Source organism: Lactuca virosa, chromosome 1, assembly GCF_052849685.1.
Source record: "Lactuca virosa cultivar CGN04683 chromosome 1, Lactuca_virosa_CGN04683_v6, whole genome shotgun sequence".
Classification (NCBI taxonomy): Eukaryota; Viridiplantae; Streptophyta; class Magnoliopsida; order Asterales; family Asteraceae; genus Lactuca; species Lactuca virosa.
This window is the reverse complement of record NC_136426.1, coordinates 289,085,505-289,091,504: the sequence shown is the minus strand read 5'-3', so window position 1 is coordinate 289,091,504 and position 6,000 is coordinate 289,085,505.

Below are 6,000 nucleotides of genomic sequence, written 5' to 3'. Positions count from 1 at the left end.
ATTATTATTATTATTATTATTATTTAAACATCTAAATACATATATAAACATTTAAAAGCGTATGCAAACAAATAAAAAATATATTTTATTTGGACAATTTACAGTTTAGTTCCTTATAAAAAAACATATTTAGTTCCTTATAAAAAAACAAAATGACAACTTTAGCTATTAAATCTTTTAAATCAAACTCACATTTCATACAGACATATTGTTAATAATTTTATACATTTCAACTTTTTTTTTTCTTTTAACGTAAATTGTTTTTATACATTTCAATTTTTTTTTCTTTTGGCGTAAATTGTTGTTTTACTGGTCATAAATTTCAATTGAGCAACCACTAACCAGATTTTGAAGAATGTGTCGTTAATAAGAATTAAATTTATTATATTGAAACTTGTTCATAATAACCACTAACCACTTAATTTAAAAAAACTCTCTTAATTTATAAGCCCGGTGACACAAATTAACAGTCGACAAACCAAAATCAAGGTAAATAATCTATTCTAAATCTGAAATCAATTTTTGAAGTATTTATCATAATGCCGCCACCTTCACCGCCACCGGTGGTCCGACGGTGGTATACCGACGAGTATAGAATAGAGTGTTCCGGAGTTGAAAGTGAGAGTGAAGAGTGGAGAATTCTGTCGAGAATCGAGGTTCCATCACCATGGTCAATACCTTCATTCTTGTCAATACCATATACAATGGCAGCAGCCATGAGTTCGTTGACGTATTCCGTATGAAGGAAGAATCGGAGAAGACAGCGGAGGGAAAGAGATGACGGCAGTGGTCGACGGGAGCATAGGTGGTGGTGCGTCTTTTTCTGCTGGTGTGATGTTCGTTCCGACTCCTGTGTCGGGTTTCGATCGTGAAGCCGATGTTTTAAGATACAAAGAAAAGAGGAAGAACAGGAGGTTGATTCCTGTGAGAGAGTGGAGAGACGAAGAGAGGCAAAAGAGACGATGGATTTTGAGTGGAGGCTAATGAATTCTAGGGTTTTTGTTTTATTTATATGGAGACTATATTGGGGGTTACAGATGGGCTAACAAGATGGGCTAATAGATGGCCTCACACACTTTAAATGAAATGGGCATTTGGAGTTTGGACTATCACGTTTTCTACACTATGAAATGGGCATTTTTATAAAACATATTTATTTTTAAATTAGTATTTACTAATATTTTTATAAAACATATTTATTTTCAAATTAGTATTTCATATATAATTTTATTTTTTATAAATCTTTATTTTTTCTGCAGTGTTTAACAAAAAATGTGGAAACCGAATGGAAATAATTCAAATGAAGGCGTTGAGAACATGACAGCGACATCATCGTTTTCTACCACGCGGGTATTATATTTATCATGATATTAACATTTTTTTATCACTGTGTTACAATTTGTTACCAAAGTTTTTTTTAGTAGGTATTTGACTCTCGTGATGAGTTGATGGAATGGGTGCAAAACATTGCATTCTCTCTAGGTTATGTCATCGTGATGAGAAGATCAAAGGCAAAAATGACGTAGTGTCTTATATCACACTTATTTGTGATCGTGGTCGTGAATACAAAAGCAAAGCAACAATTAAAAATTATGGAACCAAAAAAATCAATTGTAACTTTCAATTGGTAGGTTCGTATATAAAAAAATATGACGGTTGGACCCTCAGGGTGATATGTGATTAACATAATCATCCACCTGCACAATATATGGAGGGACATGCTTTTGCTAGGCGGTTGAAAGAACACGAGAATTTGATGAAGCAATTCCAGACATGAATGAAGCAATTCCAGACTTGAATGAAGCAATTCCAGACTTAAATGAATTTATAGATTTGAACCAAGAGCCTGAGTCATGCTACATTAATCCATTAATGGATGAGATTCCACTCGTGTTTCATCCATACGTCTTACGTATACAAAATGTTGAGGGTGATGGACATTGCGGATTTCGAGCAATATCTGTTTGTCTCGGGTATGGCGAAGATCAATGGCTCTACGTTCGAGAACAACTAGTACACGAGTTACAGAGTGCATTCGATGTATATGCTACGGTTTTCACAGATGGAATCCATGAATTGTGGAATTCATTGTATTTCTTCGGACCGAGTGCACCAACAGAACATTGGATGCTTATGCCTGAAACAGGTATTCTGATTGCTAACAGGTTTGGTGTGGTCCTTACTTTCTTAACCAGTCGTGGTTCCTTAACTTTCTTTCCTCTTTAGAAAGGCCCGGAAGAATTTTTAGACCATCGGATTATTACAATTTCAGTTGTACATGGTAATCATTATGTTATGGGAAACGATGTTTATGTCACGTCTGCAAAGTTATAGACAACTGAAACCTGTAACCGTGATTTTATAACTATAGAGGATTGTTGAAGAGGATTATTTATGTCTTGTATTTGAAGATGATTTTATTAAATTAGATGATTGTTGTTGAATCAATTTTCATTTATTAATAACGTATTTATGATATTCATTATAATAACTTTTTGTTTAAAAAATCATAAGTAATAAGTAATCATCATATGCATTTCGAACACTTATTGGTTTAAAACTTTATGTGGCCACAAACAATAAAAATGTGTCCCCCTTATCAATTGTAAAACAAGAAAAATTTTAAAGTATATAAATTTAAGAATAAATTTAGTGGGTAGATAAGTAAAAAAAATTATAAAACAATAAAAACTTTAAAAAACGATAAAAATGTGTCCCCCTTATCAATTGTAAAACAAGATAAGTAAAAACATTATAAAACAAGAAAAACTTTAAAAAACCATAAAAATGTGTCCCCCTTATCAATTGTAAAACAAGAAAAACTTTAAAATATATAAATTTAAGAATAGATTTAGTGGGTAGATAAGTAAAAAAATTATATAAATTTAAAAGTAGATTTAGTGAATATACGAATAGAAGTTCCAAAAAATAATATAAATTTTATCGATTATATTACTTTATAATTGTATTGCATTAACAAATTTATGAAAAAAAAGGGTTCTAAATTGATACAACCAATTTTTAGGGACTAAATTTGACCCAATTAATTTTTAGGGATTAAATTTGTGAATAATAAAAGACATGTTGAAAACTAGAAGATAATCATAATTTAAAAGTAATTATTATGTAATGATTGGTTGTAGGGTTGTCTAAATAGCCAACCAGTGCAAACCCAAAATAGCAACTTTTCTAGTAGTATAATGTATTTAACTAATTCATGTTGGATAAATGACAAAAATTGTATGTTTCCATATAAAGCCCAACTTGGTTTCAACTTCTTTCAAAAATACAAGGAAACTAAGAGAAAATTTGTACAAAAGTACATGTTTTACAAGCTATACTAATGGTTGTGAGGAGGTGCTGCATGGGTAAACTCGTATACTTCATTTCTTTGCATCCATATATCAATAGTTTTCTTGGATGGGCAACTTGGTACAGTGCACCTATAGAATATTCTTCTTATATCTGTGTCCACTTCATCAATTTCCAAGTCTATATAGTGAGTTTCTCTCCAATTGTTTCCATCATTGGGAATTAGCTGAAGGTAGTTGTTTGGATTGTTGGGATGAGGTTGAGCTATAGCTTGAGGGATAGGTTGTACATGAGGATTTATAGCATTATGAGGAGGATTCTGTGGCTGCATGACATGATTGAAAGGGAATTGATTTGCATTGAAAGGAGGTGCCACTGGTGCATTTGCATTGGGAGCATGACCAATTTGCCATGCATGGTGATTCATGTGATTATGAGGCTGATTCTGCTGAGGACGTGGCTGCATGGCATGAAATTGATTTGCATTGAAAGGAGGTGCCACTGGTGCATTTGCATTGGGAGGATTACCAATTTGCCATGGAGGGTTATTCATTTGATTACGAGGCTGACTCTGCTGAGGACGTGGCTGCATGGCATGAAATTGATTTGCATTGAAAGGAACTACAGCAGCATTTGCATTGGGAGGATTACCAATTTGCCATGGAGGGTTATTCATTTGAATATGAGGCTGACTCTGATGAGGACGTGGCTGCATGCCATGATTGACTGGAAATTGACTTACAGGTGCTACTGGTGCATTTACATTGTGGGGATGACCACTTGTCAATGCATTAAGATTCATGTGATAATGAGGCTGATTCTGCTGAGGTGGATGCATGATATAATTCACAGGAAACTGATTTTCGTTGAAAGGAGGATGATTTGGTGGAGGTACAACTAGTTGCTGCAGCAGGTCAAGAAGTCCTGTATCTGCTGCGTATTGTACAGCAGTCAAATCATAATGATGGTTCAATAACCATGTGAGGACCTTCTGATGAATCCTGCAACACCATATAACTCGTTATAACTAGGATTAAATTTAAATAATTTATAAATGGTGTTAAACTTAGATCATATATATATATATATATATATATATATATATATATATATATATATATATATATATATATATATACTTACGTAGTTTCTATATCAGGAGAAACCCCAGAGTCTGAGTACAATCTCAATGCAGATTGATCATGCCCATGGCTAAGCATATAATGATGGATAATTCTAATCACCCTGAAAAGTGAATTCAGTAAGTCGTAATACTATTACTCGTCAAAACAAAGTAAAAAACTTACAGTTGATGATCCCCCGTATGATCCCCCATGATGCTGCGTTTAACAGTATGTTGCAATGTTCAATTCTTGGATGAAAGGTTTATGTTCTTGTAATAAGAAAGAAAATGAACGGTTCACGAATGCAATATCTGTAACAAAAAAAGTTGAAGAAATACAATTAGAAGAGATGCTGTACAAAAAAAACACAAATTAATGCATCTTGCTTTTAGGAACGATGATGATCCAGAATTCATCTGGGTATTACAAATTCAAATGATATTATATGGAAAGCTTTAGAGTTCTTACCCCAATTGAGTGTCTTACTGGTTCATATTGTATCATTAATCTTCCAAAAACCCAATCCATTATCAGAACCAGCATGTAAGGAGATAATATTTTAGCAAGAAATAACACAGAACAGAAAGATATCACACGAATTGACTGCTATCAAATTTCAAAATCAAATCAAATACGAATGGAAATTGGAAGAAAGGTCGTGGAATCGTACCCTAATAGTGATGATTATAGTTACTCATCTTGTTTCTGCCGCTTCAAATTCATCGTTCTTGATGCTGAAGTTGAGTTCTATCTACAACAATTTACCGTAGAATCAATGGAATGAACGTGGTGGAGTGTAGATCGGTGTAGTAGAAGTTGCACTGTGACAGAAGGGGAACAATGTCGATTTCTGTTTGGGTCAACTTTTATCTCTCTGGTGATGAAATGTGGATAATGATAAAGAAGAACGCCAAACCGGTTAAAAGAAAACAAATGTGTTGACAGAAGAAGAAACGAAGGCAGTAGAGGGTGCGGAAGATGAGAGAGTGAGGGGAAGTACACGGTGAGAAGCGTGTCGGAGAAGAGCAACAACAATCGGGAGGAAGGGTGGGGTTGGTGGGGGTGGAAGAAGAAATCAAATCGACTGTGTCATGAAGAAGACGGTGAGGAAGCAAACGGAAAAAACTGGGTGTAAAAGAGGGAAAACAAAATTACAAATAAGACCAAAGAGAAAACATGTTCAAATTAAATTTTGGGTCTGTTTTTTTACGGTTTAGTTTATTTTTTTCATAATTTTTTAGGTAAGTTTGTTAAATTTTATTTATAAAAAAAGACAGATTATCGGCTAAAACTTCAAAATAACTCTTCATCGCCGGTTTCACAGATTTAGTCGATATCTTGTCTTTTTCGTTAATTGATCCAAAATTTGGGGCTTTTTCATTAACTGATCAAAATTTTAGGGTTTTTTTTCATTATTTTTTACTAATAACCAAAATATTTGGATTTTTCTGAATATTACCTTTAAACTAATGTATATTATATGATCTAAGTTAATATATACCATTTCCCGTCTTCTTACTTAGGCTCACCGTGTGTTTTCGTCGTCATCGTCGAACCCAACAAC